Below are 13,449 nucleotides of genomic sequence, written 5' to 3'. Positions count from 1 at the left end.
GACGCTGCCACCACACCCACAGAAAGCATTAAGGTCACGAGAACTCTACACGGCCTACAAACATCTGTCCACAGAGCTATTCTGGAAAGTACAGCAACTGCTTGCGGTAAATTAATAATAGATGTGCTGGACTCCCTCAGAAATATTTACCCAGCCGGAGTGGTTGAAGGCTAATAACCAGGAGCGGAACCCGAGCCTTACCTCACGCAGCCCCGACTACTGAAAACGCAGAAGCATCAGCCTGGCCCTTCTTGATGCTGGCGGAAGGAAAACAAATGTGCAGATCACCTCACTCAGAAATATGAGGACCGCAGTCTGCGGGGAAACACTGGGGAAGGGAACTCGGACAACGGCCTGGGAGGTAATGACTGAAAGTAGCCAACAGATGAGGGCTGCTAGCGGTTATGTGGTACTTACTGCATGCCCCTGTCTAAGGCCATGCCTATAGGAACCCTTAATCCTGGGCGCTAGGAAGCTGGGCACTATTTTTAGGACCATTTTACAGTTGGAGGTGATGAGACACAGAAAGGTTAAGGCAACTTGTACAAGGAACTAGCTAGGACGTGATGGAGCTGGGATTCAAGGCAGTCTGGCTCCAGAGCACGTGACCTTAAGCCACTTTGCCTTTGCTGCCTCCTGTTGCCTTTTCCAAAACGGTCTAGAGTGGGGGGCAAGTTTGAGGAAAGAAACGCTACATTCAACTGCCAAAGGCACACTTGCACAGCCCTACTGCTCTGAGTACTTTCTGTCTCCAGCCTCTGCCGAGAACGCCAGGCTCCTTTCACCAGCAAACGCAGTAGCCATTCTTTCATTTATTAATTATTTACCGAGCACCTGCTGGGGGCCAGACCCTGTGCTAGGTTCAGACTGGGCCTTCTAGAGTGGGCACAAAATCTCCCTCTTCTAGGAGGCTCTCCCTGTCCTCTCCCAGGCAGAGCCCACTTCTCCTTCCTCAGAGCCCCCCACCAGCCTTCCTGCCATTCTCTAGGATGGACTTTCCCAAAATCAATTTGGAAAAACAGAGGGATTTGAATAGACATGCAAAAATGTGTTCTGGGGCAAGTAAGTTTGGGAAATATTAGGTGAGCGTCCTCCCTGCAGGACTTCTCAGAGCCTTTAGAGTGCTAGAGGCAGTGAGGTCTTCCAAGAGCGAGTCAGTGATACAGTACTTTCCAGATTGCTCAACATGGAAACACTCCTTTTTTTATTTCAAACAACATTTTGTGGGGCTGATGTATCATAAAACACTATTTGGGACATTTTGCCCTAGAATAATAACTGCCATGTCAAATGTTTGGGTTTGACCTGTCAGTCCACTGGCAGGACGACGAGGCCGGGAACTCTGTCTTACTCATCTCTCCAGCTCCTGCCTTCAGCCAGGCCTGGATCAGAAGCGTTCTCTGAAAGTTTTCTTTGCAAATGACACAGGTGAGTGCTGAAAAACAAAATTCTGGGACTGCACCAAGGTTCATACCTGCGTCTGCCTGCATCTCTTAGTCTGTCTCCAAGGCTACAGGCATTTCTTGCTTATGTAAATCTCAGGCGATGTTTCCTCTTCACCCCAGACACTCCCTGTCAGGACACGGAGGCTTTCAGCTGGCCCCCGTCCACCTCTTCTGGATCCTCTCCTACACCACACATTTCCTCAGCCTTGACTCTGTGGAACCTCAGGCCGTTTCCAGAATGCAAGATGGCTTCTTTCAAATGAGGTTCTCACCTGCTGGCCAGTTCTCAGCAATCTGCCTGTGCAGTTTCTCTTTCTTTGATCCTTAGCTCAAATCTCTTGGCTTCCGTGAAACCTTCTCTGAGACTCCCTCCGGCACCCCATCCCCAGGGTTCAGCTAGATGCCCGTGCTGGGGGGGCCTGGGCTGTTACATCGTAAACTGCACCTGTTTCCCTGTGTGGGTAGGGGTGTGTGCTGAGTGAAGATGCCCCATGTGTTCTGTACTTTGGGTCACAGTCAAAAGAGCTGGAAAGCCCCTGATGTTATGTAACCCTCCTATTTCAGATGGTTCCAGGCTCTGTGCGAAGTTCATACTGAGCCTTTTAAAATCTGCACAACGTTTTCCTCCTCTGTGAAGCTCTGCCTGGCAGAGACAGGGTTACATCCCTGCTCCTCTGGTGCCCTCAGGGGCTGGTAGCCCCATGACCCCTCCCAGGAGAGGTCTGAGGAACGGACTCACAATTTTGTAAGAAAATAAAAGCCCAGAGCCAGGACTGACCCATGCTTTGTCGGCTCGTGTTCTCCCAATGTATTTTCTTCACAGTTTTCCAACTTCTACAACCATAAAACTGCTTTGGCATGACAGTTGTTTTACACAAATGAAAGCACGATTGAGTGCAGTGGTGTTTCCGGAGCTCGGAGGGGAGCAGATGAGGCCGAAGAAGCAGGAAGGAGGAGGCAGGGAACGTGGGGAGCTAGAGCCAGGCCCCTGCAGAGGCGGCTGGGTCTCCGACTCTACCTGTCTGCGGTGGGAAAACAACGCTCCCCTTGGACTGAAAGCACGGGGCCGCCTCCCAGAGACTACGGTGCCAGACGAGCCTGCTCAGCCGAATTCGCCATTCCACCGATTGGCAGTGGCGACGGGAGACACGGCTTCGGCAGAAGGAGACCTAGAGTCAGTCTTCTCCGCGCCCCCCCCCCCCCCCCCCCCCCCCCCCGCCCTGCTTTCCTCCTAGCTCTGCACTTGATTCCCTTTTCTCTGGGTCTTAGATTCCTCATCTTAAAATGAGAGGGTTAGACGCCATCAGTGGCTCTCCATGGTTTGGCCTGCCTGTGACTCCCAGGAGGGAGTACATTGGACGTCTCAGCTCAGCCTAGACACACGTACAGTTCCCACATGTAACTTGAGCTTCCCTCTACAGGGCTCACTCTTACTACCTGCTGCGTTTTCTACTCTTTTCTATTGATTTATAAATCATAATTTACACATTCATTTTGTAAACTTTTATTGAAGCAAAATGTAAGTCTCGTAGGTGTGCGTGTCATAGATAAAGAGCTGGATAAGCTCTCACAAATTGAAAGCACCCATGTAACCAGCGCTCAGATCAAAAGACAGAGCATTACCCATACCTTGAAAGCCTGCACTGCGGCCTCCCATTGACCAGCCCCTCCCCCAAGGATAACTGCTCTGCCGACTTCTAACAACACAGCTCAGTGTGCCTGTTTTTGTACTTCATATACATGTAGTCATAAAGTTTCTCTGTGCCTGGCTGCTTCTTTCAACGCTGTATTTGTGAGGGCCATTCGTACTGCTGGGGGCAACATTTCACTGTGGGGCTGTATCACCATTTATCCATGCCGTTGCCGATGGTCATGTTTTAGGGTGGACATGCGTATACACATCTCATGAGTGCATCTAAGGATGGAATGGCTAGTATGCACATGTCCCACTTTAGGTGATACTTCCAGACAGTTTTCCAAAGTCATCATACCAAATTATACTTCAGACAGACATGTGTGAGGGTTCTAGCTGCTTCACGTCCTGGCCAACGCTAGGTATTGTCTCTCTCTTTTCATTTTAGCCTTTCTTATGGCTGTATAGTGGTATTTCATTGCTGGTTTAATCTGTAATTCCCTGATAACTGATAACGCTTTCGTATGCTTATTGGTTATTTGGATCTCCTCATTTGTGAAGTATCTGTTTGAAATATCTTTTGCTTACTTTTCTATTAGGTTACTCGTCTTTTCCTTACTTATTTGTAGGAGTTTCCTCTTTTCTTCCTACTATACAGTTGACCCTTGAACAACATGGGTTTGGATTGCATGGGTCCACTTAGACACAGATTGTTTTCAATATGTCCATGGTTGTTTGAATCTGCAGGTGCAGAACCTGGGATACTGACAGACTGTGTATGTGGAGGGCCCACTATAAATTGTACTTGGATTTTCAACTGCACAGAGGGTTGGTGCCCCAAGCCCTGCATGTTCGAGGGTCAGCTGTATATATTTTGGATATGAGACCTGTGTTGAATACATAATATAAATACCGTCACTCACTCTATGGGCTACTGGATCACTTTGCTTCACCGTAATGCATGGTGATCTTGAACCACCAAATTAAATTCATGACCCACTAATGGGTCACAACCCACAATTCGAAAAACACTGTAATACACGATTATATAGTATTCCCAGGATCCGGAAACCTCGAAATGGGCACCTCTGGCCAGTGGCATCCACTGCAGTGTTAGCCTGGGGCAGCACCCTGCTATGAAGAGCCAGTAGCTGTCTGGAGAACAAAGGCCATGACATTAGCTATAATAATTTCAAAAAAGAAAAAATCCTTGTTCCACACCTTCACTGACAACACAGCTCCCAGTCCTCCTGAATGTAAGATTTATCAGCCCCACAGCCAGATTGAGGGATGGGACTGGGAAGGATGGCCGAGGTGTGGAAACACCTCTGGAACGAGCCTTTGCAACAGGGCTGAAGGGTGTAGCCAGGCGCCTGGGCCCTCAGGGTAGGGTCCTTTCAGCCAACAGGTCCAGAAGACTTCCCTAAACTCCGACAAATTCCATTAACCACAGGAGAAGGGCACTCACACATCCTGGACGCCTTCTCAGTGTGAAGGGTACCTTCTATGCAGTTCCCTCCCAGTTCCCCAGAGTAGCCCTGCCCACACCCTTTAACCTCCACAAAGGCAGGAGCTGGGGCACTCTTGGAAAAATGCGGCCAAGGTCACACGGCCAGTCAGTTATAGAGCGAAACTGACCGGCCCACACCCTGTGCTTTCATTCCTATGTCACACTCTCTCCAGGCCGCCAGTCACCGTGCAGAGTGATGACCACATCCAAAGGGCCCAAAGATTCTCTCACGCATGCACACACACGTGCACACACAAACTCACACACATGAGCAGACACACACAGGCGTACGTGTGCACACACACAGACATGTGCAGGCATTCACACACACGCTGCTCTGCTCAGGAACCCGTGGGCTGGACCCTACTGCTTCATTACACATGGAGTTTCCCCCGTCTCCTGATTTCCAAAGCACTGAAATATCTCATAATACAAACGTACATATATGTGGAGGGTACTCTACAGTTTGTAAATCCCTTTCACACTCAGTCTCTCATCTCAACCTCACAACCAGCCTTCTGAACATATACAGATATATGATGATTCTCAAGCCCCCCAGGTCTACTGGGGGTCTAAGGACCTTCCTTCTGGGGACACCAATCCTTACTATCCAGGACTGGGGCAGTGGCAGCAGCCAGAGATTGGCAGAATCTATGCAGCCCCTCAGATCCTCCTTAAAAATTTCCCTTTTAACTGTACATTCCGCAGCAACCAATCTTGCCTTGTCTGATTCTGAGTAGAGTTTTAATTTCATGAACTTTCCAGAGTTGGGCTTGTGTTTGCATGAGACTTTTTGGGATGTGGCCACTCCTCCCCCATCCCTAACAAGCACACCCACATATTCACGCTTCTCTCTTCACCACCTGCTGTCTTCTCCTCCAGCTGGAGGTAAGGAGCCCCATCACTACTTATGCAGCTACTAGGGGCTATCATTTATTCAACACTTCCTACACACCAGGTACCAAGCGCTTTACGTACATCATCCCAGCACACCTCACACGAACCCCTTGCCACATGTATTAACATCCTTACTTCACAAATGAGGAAATAGATGCTCAGAGAGAAGTGACAGCCTAGGGTCACATAGCAAGTGATAGGGCTGGGACCGTATCCACATCCCACTGATCCCCAAGTCCTGGCGCATTCCAGTGCCCGGGACAGAGGGAAGCAGCAACTTCTTTACTCTGAGTCAGCAAAACTATCCACATGGAGGTGGGCAGCATCTTAGGACCATCTTGTCCTACCCTCCTGTTTTCTCCAATCTCAGAGAGATGAAGGGACTTTCCCGAGAGCATCGTCAGAGCAGAACTGGGACTGGAACCCAGGTCTGGTCCTTGGGTTTATCTTCCTCTGATTCTCACGCATCTCCTGGGACAAAGGACACTGATAGAGCACTGTCTGTGTTCCAGGCGATGCCTCTTTTTGAGGAGACATTTACAGTGTTGACCAGGGAAGGAATTGCTCTTAAAACCAAATTATGAGGGACAAAGAATAAAAAAAGATCTCAAGGAAGGGCACGATCTTTTGTCTTCAAACATTTTTAGGACTGTGTAGTGAAAAAGAGGCTTGGCAAGATGTGAGGAGAAGTGGATACACTGGATGTCAAATCCAGATTTTTTAAATAAAAATCATAAATGGGGGGAGATAACCAGTTCCTCATTAGTCCCTGGAGTTTTCCAAGCACAGACCAAGTCTATCTATCTGTCTGTCTATCCATCTATCTGTCTACCTACCTACCAAAGATCCACAGCTCTAAGAAGCATTCATCTCTAAGATTCCACAAGCCTTTGAAATGTACTAAAATCGTACAGGGAAGCCAAGCAGTAATCCTGTACTCCCTGCTCATTGTTTTTAGGGAAACAATTTCTTACAAAATAAATGAATATAAAATCTACCTATGAACATATACTTAACGTGTAGAATAAAAAAGCAGCCATATCATTAACTTAAATCATGAATACTCTCTGAAGTGTAAAAAAAAAAAATCAACTCACTTTTCTTTAAATCTTCTTAACAGGGTCTAAGAATAATCCTTCAAATAATCCTTGAAGTACGCAATTTTAATGTGGACACGTGATAATTTCAGTCTACCTGTTGAAAGAGACAAGAGAGAAATCAGTCATTTTGACGAGGTTGCTCTTCTGACAGACAGCAGATGAGGTTTAGGTAGCTTGAGGGGCGGGGGGTGGGCAGCAGCGGCAGCTTGGGCCCCAGGCTGAAGACTGGTTTTGGAACACTCAGAGGAAAGGCGACTAAGGTAGTGATCCCAGTGCCTGGCACATAGCAAATGCTCAATAAATATTTAATGAATGAATGAGGGAAAGAAAGGACGGATGAATAAACGAGTGTGCTTTATCATCAACCTTTGATACAGGGAGTTACCCTATAGGTTCAGCTCTTTGACCCTTAGGGAGAAACAATTTCCAGGCACTGGGCGTATTTATGGAAAGCAGCACAGAGAAAGGCTCATGGTGTAGTGGAGAGAGTGAGGGCTTTGGAAGCAGCCATATCTATGTTTGAATCCTGGCTCTACCACTTATAACTGTGCAACCTTGGGCTGTCTTGTTTATTTATGTTTACTATTGTTTTTATTTTTTAAAAACATGTTTATTGGAGTATAATTGCTTTACATTGTTGTGTTAGTTGCTGCTGTATAACAAAGTGAATCAGCCATACCTATCATATATCCCCATATGCCCTCCCTCTTGCATCTCCCTCCCACCCTCCCTTACTATTGTTCTTAAATTGGATACTTAGCCCATTTGTTAATTTCCAGCCCTTCTTCTTTCCCAAACATTTCCCTTTTGCTGTCTCAGCTATATTCCACAACTTCGATATTTGATTTCTCTTATCATTCATTTATAATATTTTATAATTTCTATTAGCATTTCCTTTTTGACTCATGAGTTAGTTAGAAGTGTTTCTGTGAATATCTCTCAATGCATTTTCCCCCCAAACTCCTAACTTATCCCTCCCCCTCAACGTATTTTTTTTTTTAAACTCATCTTTCTGTTATTGATTTCTAGCTTATAACTGTCCTGTGGCAGGAGAACGTGGTTTGCAGGATACTGATTCCGTGAAACTTGCTGAGACACATTTGACAGCCTAGGATTTAGTCAATTGTTGTGAGTATTCCATGTGTACTTGGAAAGAACGTGTATCCTCTAGTCACTGGGTGCAATCTCAGGTTAGTTTTTCTAAGCCTCCCTGCCCCTCCATTTCCTTATCTGTAAAAAGGTACCTGAGCAATACACACTAGTTCCCTCCTGCCATTTAGAATTACAACACTTACTGACGAAGAGGCTGTGCAGATAAAAACAGAGACGGCGCATAAGAAAGAGCTGGATGCACCATCTCTTGCTTATAACAGTGTTAATAAGAATACCTAGATTTATAAAACATTTGAAAGCTTCCAGATGATGACCACATCTGCCACGTGATTTCTTACTCTCGACGAGCCTGTGAGGCGCCACCCAGATGGGTGGAGGTGAGGACCGACGTGGAGAAGTGACACTCACCAGCTGGTGTGGCTCTTCACTCAGCCCTCCACACCAGAACCCCAAGGGTCCCTCCTTGACTCTCCTCCCCCTCACTCCTTACATCCACTCAAGTCAGCTTACTTACTGTCTCTCGAATCTGCCAACTTATCACCCTCAATGCCGACATCATTTCTTACCTGCTTTATTCCAACAGATCATTAAATTCCTACTGTTATTAAAATGCAACTACAAGAAATACATCCAGACAAAATCTTCTTGGCAGGCATAGTTCCCAGTGGGACTAGGGTAAGTGTTGGGTGACGGGTGCCGGAATATCAGGATCGTGAAGGGGACAGTGATGTTATGTCTATCAAATGAAGGCATGGGTTTAAAAAGGGACGAAAATAACTGAGCTCAAATAGTCTTCATCTAACTAAGCCCTTCCCGTGACCTTGTCCCCATGCCAGTCCAAGTTCTTTTTCTCCTTCTCTGAGAGAATTCCTGAAAGAGTCATCTAGACCACTTCCTGCACACCCGCGCACCCCACAGATCATTGTGGTGGGGCTCCACCTCCAGAATGTTCTCTTTAAGACCATAATGATGTTGTCACTGCAAATTCCAGAGACTTCTCAGTCTGCAGTGGCCTCCCTGGGTCATCCGCCAGCAGGATCGCCTTCTCCTCTAGACACAATCCTGCCTTGGCATCTACAACACCAGTCTCTTCTGATTCTCCTTTTCCTGCCAGGACTTTCTCTGCCTTTTTTGCTAGCTCTTTTTTCTTTGCCTCACCTTTACATGTGAAAGGGTAAGGAGCCCCCTCTTCCTTAAATTCTGTGGTTTAAACTGGCATTTTCATCATTTGTTTTTTGTTGACCTAAAATTGGTATGTAACATTATATCTTTCATCATTTAATTAGAATTGTTTCAATAAAATAAGAACCATTAGCTACTATTTATTAAGTGCATATTAAGTGCATGCCAATCACTGTGCTAAACATTATTTCACCTAATCTTCACAGTAACCACCTGGGGTAGTTATTATTAATGCTCCTTTTTTATAGACGAGGAAGGAGAAGCTAAGAAAAGAAATGCAATTTGCCCAGGATCACTCAGCTACTATGTGGCAGAGCTGGGATTCAAAACACCATCTGTCTAATTCAAAGCTTGTGCTCTCAGCTACTACCTTTACTCATCCTCCCTTCCTATGCCCTGGCCTCTGCAACTCGCCATTCCCCACAATGTCACGCATTTTCACGCTTCCAGTTTGCCTCCCTCAGAATGGAAGACCTTTATCTGCACTGGGAGCTGAGAAAATTCATTGTTCAAGGCTCAGCTCCGATGTCCTCTTCCCATAAAACTACCCACAAGCCCAGCCAGTTTAATTGCTTCCACCTCTTTCCTGCGGCAGCACCACAACGATACCAAACCATCCATTCATCCATCTGACCACGCATCCATCTATCCACCCAAGAACCACACAAATACACTGGAAGGTTGTTTATCCAGAAGCATCTAAACACAGGAATTCTTTATGCTCACACTTTGGAAAAAAATGTGTCATCCTTCTGTCAAAACTGAAGAAAATTTGCTGGAGGTCATGGCGTCTGGGGAAGAAATGTGCTCTGCTAGGCATTTGGGAATGCTGACTGGTCAGGGACAGCCATCCCTGTGATCTGCCCAGCGTGGTTTCCAAGGTTACCAAAGCAGGTCTGTGCAATTTCCCTTACCCAATCCCTACATTTCTAAATCCTATTTGTACATCCAACCTGGCTCAAACACCCCTTCATCCTCAAAGCCTTCCCTGATTCTCCTCCCCCGTTAGGCACGAATGAACCTGGACCCCCACCAGAATGAGTCTGTGACATCTCCGATGACACTCAGCACTTTTATGGCTAATACTGCAGTTCCAAAAAGCACTTCAACATATTCATTTCACGCTTTACCTCCCCTGCTGGTCTCCTTGGAGCTCGGAATGGCACCCACTTCACCTTCATGATGTTTTCAGAACCAAGCCCAGTGCCTGACACACAGATGATCATGAGCGACTGGCCGACTGAAACGGATGACGTTGGCCTTGAATGGGGGAGGCCATCCAAAAAGCACTCACATGCAAGCACCTAGCGCTGGAGGATGCACACAGCTGGTGCAAAATACATATAAAAATCCTTCCGTCTCTCTCCACCCCCAAACAATAAGGATCAGAAAAGGGGGACCATGCATCCACTCAGCCCGAGGTTTCTGAAGGCCTGTGTCCCACGGTTCACAACACGTTGGGGTGGTGGCTTTTGACATTCTCCAGGATGGAACAGGCAGGCAAAGACCATGTCTGAACACATTCTAGTTTCCAAAGTTAGGAAATGAGAGTTAGAGCTTAAAGTTAGACAGGGCTTCTAGATCAGCTACTACATCTACCTGCTGTACAGAGGAGGGCTGGGGAGGTTAAATGGCTCCATCCAAGTCACAGGGCAGGAAGGACTGTGCAGACGCATTTTCCCTGTCCCCTCCCCGACTTGCAAATGAAGCCTCTAGGAAACTGAGTGCTCTCTGAATGGCTAAAAATAAACTCCCAGAAACTTCATCTAGATCTATCACGGCTGCAGTTTACAGCATCTAGAACTTCAGCATGGTGTAATTAGCAAATGGATTACAATAATTTATTTTTGGTTTGAAAGCTCGAATGAACACGACCTTCCAGTGCAATGTTAAAATAAGAGGCGGGGAGCCAGCCGCATTCCTCTGGCCCCTTCCCGATGCCACAGTTTGGATGCTGGCTGACATCCATCTACTGATGTCTGATGGATGTGCCGCAGAGAAAGGGCTGTAACTCTGAGCTCTGGGCTTCCAGGGAAGCATGACTTCTAGAATATAGCACCCCCCAACCCTGCCCCACGAAGGGTCCATGCTCATTTTTCCAGTGATCAGGATGATGTCCTAAATCATCTCTCCAATGAGCTGGAAAACCCAAGGGCAGGGAATGTTTGTTGAGATGTCTCTGAGTAGGCAGCATCAAAGGCTGGCCCAAGAGGGACATGGTCACGCAGCTAAAAGGAGACTGCGTGGGGTCAGAGGGGAACTGTGTTTGGGTTTTGTTTCACGTGTGCCATGAATAACAGCCACTCAAGTCTCGTTTATAAAATGTTGACAAATAAGTAACTTCCTCACAAGATTATCATGGGGATTAAATGAAAAAAAAAAGTATCAAAAGGGTTTTGTAAGTAAATACTGGTGATTCTTTTTGACTGAATACATTTCCAGAGTAGCTCTTTCTGATGAGGGCTGTTCCTGACCAAAGCACTACAGCATGCTGTAGTAGGGCGCCAGGGGTGGGCAGCAGAAAACCTGGAAAGTTGTCTTCTTGAGTTTCCCTTTGCAGAATCCAGGCAGAGGCCAGTCCGTTCACCTCCCGCAAGGTCTCCCGGCAGGACATCGTGATGCTAGGCTACAGGGATCCTGCTGTGGGCGAGGAACGTGAATCACCTTCTCCTTTCTCACGCACTGCGCCAAACACCCTCCAGAACACACGCTGACACGGAAGGTGAGGATGGTGGCCAGGCGGTGTGCAAAACCAAAGCAATGCTTGCATCCTCCCGTTGAAGGCGGGGGAATGGGCATTCAGTGGGCATCGACCACATGCCACAGGCACAGTGCTGGACCCTTTCACTTCTGCAGGGGAGCAAAACTTGCCCCCTCACCCCACCACGACAAATGTCTCTCTGGTATGCCAGTTATTTCGAACTGAAAACAATCAAGGCCCAAAAGACTCAGGAAGAAACTTTGGCCTTCCCCCTAATTGCCTAAAAAATTTAGATAGCGGGCTTGTTCCCAAAATAGAGCTATCACCAGAGACATCTGCAAAGAATATGGGCTACGTGTGGTAGGGGAAACAGGGCCTAGAGATCAGAGTCTACTCTGTGGCCCACTGTCTATTTGCATGGACCAGAAAACATTTATTTACCAAACATTTGTTTTTCTATCTCCACATCAACTGCCTTCCCCCCACCGCTTCGAAGTCCCAAACTACTACCCCCAACATTCTCTTTTGTCTTGAGCTGAAGATGGTATTTAAGGTGAGGGCTTCAGCCATTTTGGGGTCTCGCCCATGTACACGTTACTACGCTTTTGACTTTCTCCTGCTAATCTGTCTCCTGTCAATTTAATTCTCAGATCAGCCAGAAGAACCTGGCTAGTAAAGTAGAGGAAAGTCTTTTCCTCCCCGCCCTTTCTCAGCTCCTCTCACACCCTGCGAGGTGACCCCCGTCACAGTGTCACAGGGCACCTTGGTTTACACCGTGTACGGCCCGTGAAGTCTCCTCTCCCCTCTGCCTCTCCAACCAGCCCCCTGAGCAGGCGGACCCTCAGCCTCACGCTTGCAATTCTTAGGGATCATTCTGGGGGAACTTCAGTGCTCTGATCAGTTAGGTTGGGACAAGACCCCCAATTTGCCTGCTTCACCAGACTGCTGTCAGACAAAAGAGGGTGAGTGTGAAAAACTTTGGAAACTGTGTGAAACACTGAAGGATCTGTCACTCTCATTCAAGACCCTCAAGAGATGCCTATTGCCCTTCACTGAACATGAAATTTTGTTTCTGTTCCCAACTCACAGAATGATTCGCCGACTCTTATCTTCTCGTCTGTACCCCTTGTTTCCTTGGCTCTGTGCAAACCAGCCATCTTTAGGGCCATTATACTCAGGGAGCAAATGCTGTTTCCTCTCCCAGAAGTCACCTCCCCCATTTAGGTCTCAGCTTAGACTGGGAGTCACTTCCTGGGGCAACTTTCTCTGCTACATGTTCTTCAGGGCACTTGTACTTCTTTGAATGACAATTGATGGATGTGTGCCTCCCCAGCTAGAACGGGGCAGGGCCCACTTTTGTCTTGTCACCAAGATGTCCTCAAGGGGTGTCTTCAGCCACTCAGTGTGTCTGTTTTGTTCACTGATGTACCCCTAGCGCCTGGAGCCTGTGTGGCAGTCAGTGCTCAATAATTACTTGTTGGATGAATGCACGTGTAAAGGTTGGTTAGAGAGGATGTATAGCAGGAGGTTAAAATCATGGCCTCTGGGGACAGAACACTCAGTGTGACCTTGGCTCTCCACTCAGAGCTGTGTTACTCTGGGAAATGACTTCATGTCTCTGTGCCTCAGTTTCTTCAAAAAGGAATCACAGTTGTGCCTACCTCCTAGAATGGTTGTGAGGATTAAATAATATATTGAAAGTTCCTGGAGCAAGGCCAGGCAGGTGTTGGTACTAGTTCAGTGTGGCTATCCCTTCTTATCAAGATTGTTCCTCATCCTCTTGCCCTGACTCCGCTCACATCCCTCCTCTTCTCTGAAGCTGGTCCAGCTTGGCCCTCTTGCCAGCTCTCAGGGCTTTTCTCTGCACT

The 13,449-nt window shown here is 47.3% G+C and overlaps 1 long non-coding RNA gene across 1 annotated transcript in view; it reads right to left on the bottom strand.

Moving 5' to 3' along the window:
* Positions 1–6,583: 6,583 nt before the first annotated feature.
* Positions 6,584–13,449, bottom strand: part of LOC116758103 — a 291,549-nt gene continuing 284,683 nt past the window's right edge. The window contains exon 4 of the long non-coding RNA XR_004351144.1: positions 6,584–6,679. This is a non-coding gene — a long non-coding RNA (uncharacterized LOC116758103). The remainder of the gene's footprint in view (positions 6,680–13,449) is intronic.

The sequence above is a fragment of the Phocoena sinus genome, chromosome 8 (assembly GCF_008692025.1).
Source record: "Phocoena sinus isolate mPhoSin1 chromosome 8, mPhoSin1.pri, whole genome shotgun sequence".
NCBI lineage: Eukaryota > Metazoa > Chordata > Mammalia > Artiodactyla > Phocoenidae > Phocoena > Phocoena sinus.
Note: the sequence above shows the minus strand (reverse complement) of the source record. Positions and strands in the feature narration are given on the sequence as shown.